Source organism: Erpetoichthys calabaricus, chromosome 11 (assembly GCF_900747795.2).
Source record: "Erpetoichthys calabaricus chromosome 11, fErpCal1.3, whole genome shotgun sequence".
In the NCBI taxonomy this organism is placed as follows: domain Eukaryota; kingdom Metazoa; phylum Chordata; class Cladistia; order Polypteriformes; family Polypteridae; genus Erpetoichthys; species Erpetoichthys calabaricus.
This window is the reverse complement of record NC_041404.2, coordinates 122,319,495-122,328,948: the sequence shown is the minus strand read 5'-3', so window position 1 is coordinate 122,328,948 and position 9,454 is coordinate 122,319,495.

Genomic DNA, 9,454 nt, shown 5'->3' with positions numbered 1-9,454 from the left:
GAATTAAAGCTGTACCCAACTACAGAGATCTGGCCAGTCCCAGGTCTGCACACCTCAGAGGGTCCACTGAAATACAGAGTTAACTCAACCTAACCCCATTGACTCTTGGACACTTTTAACACTTCTGAGGATGAGGCTACCGAGGTATTTCCTCCGTTCTTTTCATAATGTGAGTGTCCTTCCTATGGGTGGCTTCAGCAGAGCTACACCTGTGGAGCGTAGAAAGGAGTCCTGTCTGCCATTTCAGAGCTGCGTGAAGTTTTTATGGTGGCTGGAGTGCCAATCCTGCAGCATCAAAGCCAGATCTGCCAGGCTGCAGGAGAGTTTTTACCCCCAAGCTGTTAGACTCCTTAACACCAGGCTGCCCCCGGGACCTTCCACATGGCCTCAACCACCTCTAAAAACAGAACTTTTATACATGTGAGCCACTGTCCTGCAAAGACGAGTGTGCATGGAGACAAGAACTGAAAATCTCCTACTGACATTTAAGTATTTTAACACTCTTGTTATCCTTCTGCTGTGAAACATTCTGACCTGTCATTGTTTACATATGTCTTAAACAACTATTATCATACACTGATAATTTCTGTATTATCTATATCTATTATTTATTATTTATTTATTATATTACATATCTTACACATCAATATTGCTGCTACTTTTTTGTCTTTGTCTTGTCTTTGTGCAATGTCTTGTCTTGTTTGTGTTTTAATTTTAATTTAAATTTTAATTCTATTTTTAAATTATTATTTGCACGTCATGTTGTTACACTGTGGACCCTGAGCTTCGCAATTTCGTCTATCTGTATATTTGTATATGGCTGAGATGACAAAAAAGTTCACTTTGACACTTTGACTTTGACAATCCTGTCACTAACCCCCAAGATTTCCCTGCAAGTTGGAGGACCACTTGCAGGGCTGTATGCAGTTTAACATACAGTGCATCTGGAAAGTATTCACAGCGCATCACTTTTTCCACATTTTGTTATGTTACAGCCTTATTCCAAAATGGATTAAATTCTTTTTTTTTCCTCAGAATTCTACACACAACACCCCATAATGACAACATGAAAAAAGTTTACTTGAGATTTTTGCAAATTTATTAAAAATAAAAACATTGAGAAAGCACATGCACATAAGTATTCACAGCCTTTGCCATGAAGCTCAAAATTGAGCTCAGGTGCATCCTGTTTCCCCTGATCATCCTTGAGATGTTTCTGCAGCTTAATTGGAGTCCACCTTGTGGTAAATTCAGTTGATTGGACATGATTTGGAAAGGCACACACCTGTCTATATAAGGTCCCACAGTTGACAGTTCATGTCAGAGCACAAACCAAGCATGAAGTCAAAGGAATTGTCTGTAGACTCCGAGACAGCATTGTCTCGAGGCACAAATCTAGGGAAGGTTACAGAAAAATTTCTGCTGCTTTGAAGGTCCCAATGAGCACAGTGGCCTCCATCATCCGTAAGTGGAAGAAGTTTGAAACCACCAGGACTCTTCCTAGAGCTGGCCGGTCATCTAAACTGAGCGATCGGGGGAGAAGAGCCTTAGTCAGGGAGGTGACCAAGAACCCAATGATCACTCTGTCAGAGCTCCAGAGGTCCTCTGTGGAGAGAGGAGAACCTTTCAGAAGGACAACCATCTCTGCAGTAATCCACTAATCAGGCCTGTATGGTAGAGTGGCCAGACGGAAGCCACTCCTTAGTAAAAGGCACATGGCAGCCCGCCTGGAGTTTGCCAAAAGGCACCTGAAGGACTCTCAGACCATGAGAAAGAAAATTCTCTGGTCTGATGAGACAAAGATTGAACTCTTTGGTGTGAATGCCGGGCGTCACGTGTGGAGGAAACCAGGCACTGCTTATCACCAGGCCAGTACCATCCCTACAGTGAAGCATGGTGGTGGCAGCATCATGCTGTGGGGATGTTTTTCAGCAGCAGGGACTGGAAGACTAGTCAGGATAAAGGGAAAGATGACTGCAGCAATGTACAGACACATCCTGGATGAAAACCTGCTCCAGAGCGCTCTTGACCTCAGACTGGGACGACGGTTCATCTTTCAGCAGGACGTGACCCTAAGCACACAGCCAAGATATCAAAGGAGTGGCTTCAGGACAACTCTGTGAATGTCCTTGAGTGGCCCAGCCAGAGCCCAGACTTGAATCCGATTGAACATCTCTGGAGAGATCTTAAAATGGCTGTGCACCGACGCTTCCCATCCAACCTGATGGAGCTTGAGAGGTGCTGCAAAGAGGAATGGGTGAAACTGGCCAAGGATAGGTGTGTCAAGCTTGTGGCATCATATTCAAAAAGACTTGAGGCTGTAATTGCTGCCAAAGGTGCATCGACAAAGTATTGAGCAAAGGCTGTGAATACTTATGTACACGTGATTTCTCAGTTTTTTTATTTTTAATAAATTTGCAAACACCTCAAGTAAACTTTTTTCACGTTGTCATTATGGGGTGTTGTGTGTAGAATTCTGAGGAAAAAAATGAATTTAATCCATTTTGGAATAAGGCTGTAACATAACAAAATGTGGAAAAAGTGATGCGCTGTGAATACTTTCCGGATGCATTGTAATACCCAGGAAAGGGCTCATAACTTGAAAGGGAAGGATGATCACCTGGATTGAGGCAACTACAAGGGGATAACACTGCTCTCGATGCCGGGTAAGGTCTTTGCTAGGGTCAACCTCAATGGGATCTGTGATCACTTGCTCACCTACTAGTGACTGGAGCAGTCTTTTATGCCTAAGTCTATCTACCATTGACCGCATCCTGGCACAGAGGGTTCTTATGGAGTGCAAGTATGAATATCGGAAGAGTTTCTTTGCAGCGTTAGTTGATTTTCATAATGAATTCCACTCAGTTGATCAAGCTGCCCTATTGGACATCTGGATCCCCCGAAGGTTACTGGATATCATGGCTTTCTTGTACTCTGATACTATGAGTGCTATGCAGAATGGAGGCAGGATCTCTGCATTTTCCCCAGTTGATTCTGGGGTTTGTCAGGGGTATTTTCTTGCTGCTACTTTGTTCAATGCTTGTATGGACTGGGTGTTGGGCAAGGTCGTGGGGTCCAGTGGCTGTGAGGCATCTGTTGTTGAAGAAAGATTCACTGATCTTGACTTTGCTGACAATGCTGTGATCTTTGCGGAGTCAATGGAGGCTCTTTTCAGGGCTCTTTAGAGACTGAGTGAGGAATCTGAGTGTCTGGGCTTGCAAGTGTCCTGGGTAAAAATCAATATACAGACCTTTAATGACCTCTTGGGAACAACCATCGGCAGTGTGTCTGTCTGCGGAGAGAATGTGGATCATGTTGAGAGGCTTACTTACCTTATTCATGTCTCTGATAATTGTTCCTATGAAGTCAGTAGATAGATTGGGAGAGAATCGGGGTCATGAAGTCACTGGAAAGGGGTGTGTGGTGTTCAGATATTTTTGGAAAAGGACGAAGGTCCAAGTCTTTAGAGTCTTGGTGCTTCCTGTTTAGCTATATGGTTGCAAGACATGGATGCTATCCAGTGACCTGAGATGAAGACTGGACTCCTTCAGTGCTGTGTCTCTTTGGAGAATCCTTGGATACCGCTGGTTTGCCTTTGTGTTAAACAGGCGGTTGCTCACGGAGTCCCAAATGAGGCACATTACCTGCATTGTGAGGGAGTGTCAGTTATGGTACTACAGCTATGTGGCACGATTCCCTGAGGGTGATCTGGCTCACAGGATCCTGCCCCTGGATTCTCATACATCATTAACCCAGTTTCTTTAACCAGAATGAGGATTTACATAGCATTTTATAAACCAGGTTTCTGTGAATAAATGGGTTATATAAAGCGCATGTAAATGCATTCACTAATGCACACTTTCTTTTACAAGTACAACAATGATACCATCAGATTTGCTGATGACACAATGGTGACTGTTATAATAATAATAATAATAATAATAATGAGTCACAGTGGTAGTGCTGCTGCCTCGTAGTAAGGAGACCTGGGTTTGCTTCCCAGGTCCTCCCTGCGTGGAGTTTGCATGTTCCCCCCGTGTCTGCGTGGGTTCCTCTGGGGTACTCCGGTTTCCTCCCACAGTCCAAAGACATGCAGGTTAGGTGCATTGGAGATTCTAATTTGTCCCTAGTGTGTGCTTGGTGTGTGGGTGTGTTTGTGTGTGTCCTGTGGTGGGCTGCCGCCCTGCCTGGGGTTTGTTGCTGCCTTGCATCCTGTGCTGGCTGGGATTGGCTCCAGCAGACCCCCGTGATCCTGTGTTAAGATATAGCGGGTTAGACAATGACTGACTGACTAATAATGAGACAAGGAGGAGGTGGCAAACTTGACAAAGGCATGTCATGACTACAGGGACTTAAACATCACTAGGAGAAAATACCTTTGATTGTTTTATCATGGGTGCGTCCAATACAAATAACTATTCTAATGAAATGGTTTAAAAGGTGAACACTGACTCACACTGAATTAACCTTCATGTAATTTGTAAGTTTGGTTTTGCCTTTGAAAGTAAATCAAGATATTGTTGGAGGGTAGTGTCAAAGGATACCCAAAATGAGAACACAGTAAAAGCTTCAAAGTGTTGGGGTGCCAGGGGTTATACTATTTGATATTGTCACTGTCTTTTTCTTTTTTTCAATATTATTTAGTAAACTTTTAAGTCTGGCAGAACACCACTATCTCTTAGCTGTCACTAGTCACAAATAACAATGGTCTTCCATTGGCGGGCATTTACATGATGCCAGGTTAGGTTGGTAGAACTTGTTTAGGAGGCTAAAGGCTTTTCATAATCTTCCAGGCTAGAGGAAAAAAGTAGAGGTATATTAACATGCTGTGTCTCCCATTTCGTTCCTGTGTGTATTTATTTAGGTCCTGCACTGAATTAAATGGGTTTTCTCCTTGCATGTGCTATGGCTATCTCAGCCAAGACCCCTGGGTAGACCTGGAAAAAAGCTTCTGCATTGACATGGAATGCCCAAGTTGGATCACTTACATTAAATTTGTATTGCTACTGGTCATCCAATTGCCAAGTGACACAGATGCTCATCTCTTTGTGGATGTTCATCTGCTGTGGCACCATGGTCAGTTCTCAGGATAAAGTCTTGTACCTAGAGATAATTCTTGAATTGGGAAAAGCCCATTTGATTAAGAGGGCTTCTAAATCTCCAACTGGATAACTGTTTCCTGGTACAGCAGTCGCTAGATTAGAAAAATAACCAGATGATCTTTTTCATTGACAACTGGCTTTTGTACAGATCCTAGTCTAGCAAATGAAGTGTCCCATTGCAATTTAAGAGTGGAAGAAAAATGAGAGGATTATAAGATAACTAGCCAACCCATGGCGTAGCATACGCCGCATAATTATTTATTGATGGGTGAACACTTCCTGAACGACACAGTTGTCCAAATGGGGTGGGTTTGAGGATACGACTGTGAGTGAATGAAAAGAATGGAACTCTGGAGAGAGCAACATACAATTGTCCGTGACTGAAAACTGGTTTTGGCAGATACAGGCATATCTTTTTGAAAGTTTGTCCCTGTGCCTTATTAATTGTCATTGCAAAGGCCAATCTAACAGGAAATTGTCTGCGTGTAAAAGTAAAAGGCAAATTTGAATCTGATGGGGTCAGGGATATCTGGGGAATAAGGACAGTTTGTGAGGTAGGAGCTGCGATAGTTTTACACTCCAGTACATTGCGGTGAATGCTGGTAACAGTCAGTCTAGTGCCATCACAGAGACTTCTTGCTGGCATGAGGTTTCTGAAAGGCATGACGACTGAACCTATTTTAATTTTGAGTTTATGCGGAGGCATGCCAGTGGGAGTAAGACTGTTAAGAAATTCTTCGGGGAATGAAACTTGATCTGCGGGATCGTCTGTGACGATGGAGGCAACGCTGGTGAAAGTTACTTTGTCAGTAGGGATAGGTTTCAGTACTTGTTCATTAAGGTGTAGCAAGTCTTCGTTGGTGATGCTTAATATAGCTCGCGTACTGAGTTGTTCCGGAGTCACAGTTGAGAAGTCGATGTCGCCATATAGTTGTTGAACGGGATCAGAAATAAAAGGAAAACAATGTGAAGGTGAAAGTTGGTGGTTGGGGCTCTGTCGTGCGTGCGTCTTGCTTGCCATGACTTAGTGAATTATATATATAGATATAGATCGCATGCCTGTGTGTGTGTGTCACTCTCTCGTGCACCTGTGTTTGTGTGTCTCTCTCTCGCGCCTGTGTGTGTGTCTCTCTCGCGCGCCCGTGTTTGTGTGTGTCTCTCTCATGCGCCTGTGTGTGTGTGTCTCTCTCGTGTGCCTGTATGTATGTCACTCTCTCACGCGCCTGTGTTTGTGTGTCTCTCTTCTTGCGCCTGTGTGTGCGTCTCTCTCGCACGCCTATGTTTGTGTGTGTCTCTCTCGCGCCTGTGTGTGTGTGTGTGTGTGTCTCTCTCGCGTGCTTGTATGTGTGTCACTCTCTCACACGCCTGTGTTTGTGTGTCTCTCTCTCGCGCCTGTGTGTGTGTCTCTCTCTCCCGCACCTATGTTTGTGTGTGTGTCTCTCTCTCATGCGCCTGTGTGTGTGTGTCTCTCGCGCCTGTGTGTGTATCCCTCTCGCGCCTGTGTGTGTGTGTCTCTCTCACGTGCCTGTATGTGTGTCACTCTCTCGCGCGCCTGTGTGTGTGTGTCTCTCTCTCCCGTGCCTGTGTTTGTGCTTGTCTCTCTCTCGCGCTCCTGTGTGTGTCTCTCTCTCTCGTACCTGTATGTGTGTCAATCTCTCGCGCACCTGTGTTTGTGTCTCTCTCTCTCTCTCTTGCGTGTCTGTATGTCTGTCTCTCTCTCGCGTGCCTGTGTTTGTGTGTGTCTCTCTCGCGCGCCTGTGTGTGTGTCTCTCTCTTGCGCGCCTGTGTGTGTCGCTCTCTCTCTCTCTCTCTCTGGCTCGCTCGCTTGCTGCACAGGGAATGCACAGGGAGAGACTGAACACGTGCGGAAATCATCGGCGCACGGCTACTTAGTGAATTGTTGGTGGGCGGGGCTCTGTGAGTTGGCAGGCGGGGCTCTGTCTTGCGTCTTGCCTGCCATGGTCGGCTGCTTTAGTGAATTATATATATAGATGTCATGAGGGCCAATTTTGAATAATGAATGCTAATTCTGCTTCATCTGGCCATCCCATCTTAATGGGGGCTCACACTTTAGAGAAACAGGGTATAAGTCTCTGATAGTTTCTCCCAAACATGAGAAAAATTTGTATTTGCCTTTTTGGTCATTTCAGAACCACCATGACAATCCCATTTTGGTTCATGTGCTGTATTCAATTAACTCAAGATACTACAAAGAGAATGTAATTTACCTGTACATTTTCATTGCAGATGTCAAGAGTTCATTTTTTCGAGACTTTAGTATTTAATTACAAATTCAGTTGGGCCAGATTATCAAAACAAGAAATTTAGCTGGGCCAGACATTTACAAAGGCTGGTATACAGAAGGTAATGACACATTTTAAAATAATTAATATCCCCTTTAAATTTGGTCATATGTGAAACAGGAACATCAAAAAGTGCAAAAAAAAAACAATAAAAAAGATATAACTGAACAGAATCTGAGGTAGTACCAATACTTTTTCAAATTTTTGAAATAAACAAATGGACATTTTGTTCATATCTGAACAAGGCACATCTCAATGTGCATAAAACAAAATAGTGCACAGTTTTAATAATAACATTTGTTTCCTTTTTAAAATTAAAAAAAATTGTTTGGTTGTATAATTTTGTTTCTTTATATTTTTATAATAATAATAATAATAGTGCTTTTCTCACTACTTATGCAGGGAAAAGCCAAAACCATGATGTCCTAAATGTGAAGAAGCTGTGCTACCATTGAGTCACTGCATATATGTGACCCAGTGCAATCACAAACTGCATTTCACAGAATAAAAAGAGACTATTAATGCTATCAAAGCTCAGTGCACAAACCCATAACAAGTGATAACATTAACTAACACACATTAATATAAAATCTACTGCAAAATTAGGGAACAAAGGTTTCTTTTAAATCATGGCATGTGTGATTAGGCTTGGCTTTATAACAAACTAGCAAAATACCCGCGCTTCGCAGCGGATAAGTAGTGTGTTAAAGAGGTTATGAAAAAGAAAAGGAAACATTTTAAAAATAACGTAACATGATTGTCAATGTAATTGTGTTGTCATTGTTATGAGTGTTGCTGTCATATATATATACATATACACATACACATATATTATATGACAGCAACACTCATAACAATAACAACACAATTACATTGACAATCATGTTACGTTATTTTTAAAACGTTTCCTTTACTTTTTCATAACCTCTTTAACACACTACTTATCCGCTGCGAAGTGCGGGTATTTTGCTAATATATATATATATATATATATAGATATATAGATATGTAGATATGTATATACTGCGGTGGGTTGGCACCCTGCCCGGGATTAGTTCCTGCCTTGTGCCCTGTGTTGGCTGGGATTGGCTCCAGCAGACCCCCGTGACCCTGTGTTCGGATTCAGCGGGTTGGAAAATGGATGGATGGATGGATGTTTATGTGTGTGTGTGTGTGTATGTTATATATATAAAAGACCAACACTTATAGCAATGACAACACAATTACATTGACAATCATGTTACGTTATTTTTAAAATGTTTCCTTTTCTTTTTCATAACCTCTTTAACACACTACTTCTCCGCTGCGAAGTGCGGGTATTTTGCTATTTATCTATATATATAAAGGAGAGTTGGGATCCGAGAGACTGTGTTTGTGTGTTTGTGGAGGGATGGAGAGTTAAGGCGGGTGTTGGACTCACGTGATCATCTCCCCTCCCATTCACCTCATTTCATTCACTTCATTTCACTCCGAGCTGAGCTCCGCAGTTGGCGCGGTCTTGCTGTTCTTGATTTGCTTTAACATGGCCAACTATACGTTGCATGCTCAAGAGTAAGCTCAGCGCACAACTTGGTCATATTACAACCGGAGGGGCAAACTGACAACATAGTATACAAAGAGATCCTTAACAAATAATTATTGGTATAATTTCCCTCAGTTTATTATTTAAAATTTTAAAGCAGTACTTTGCCGCTGCGAAGCGCGGGTATTTTGCTATATATATATATATATATATATATATATATATATATATATATATAGAGAGAGAGAGAGAGAGAGAGAGAGAGATAGAAGGATAGATAGATGTGCAATTAAACGTGTGCATTTACGGGGTGATTTCTCAGGCTTAAAGCTCGAAGTGATCACTCGAGTGAAGGCAGCTTCACAAAAAAAACAGTTCCTTAACAAACTGTTATTGGTATATTTTACCTCAATTTTAAAAGGTTTTCTTTTCTTCTTAATAAAAATTTAAAAGCAAAACTTCGCCGGTGCGAACCGCGGGGATTTGAGCGACTGACGCATACAGACATATTCATGAGTGCAGGTACT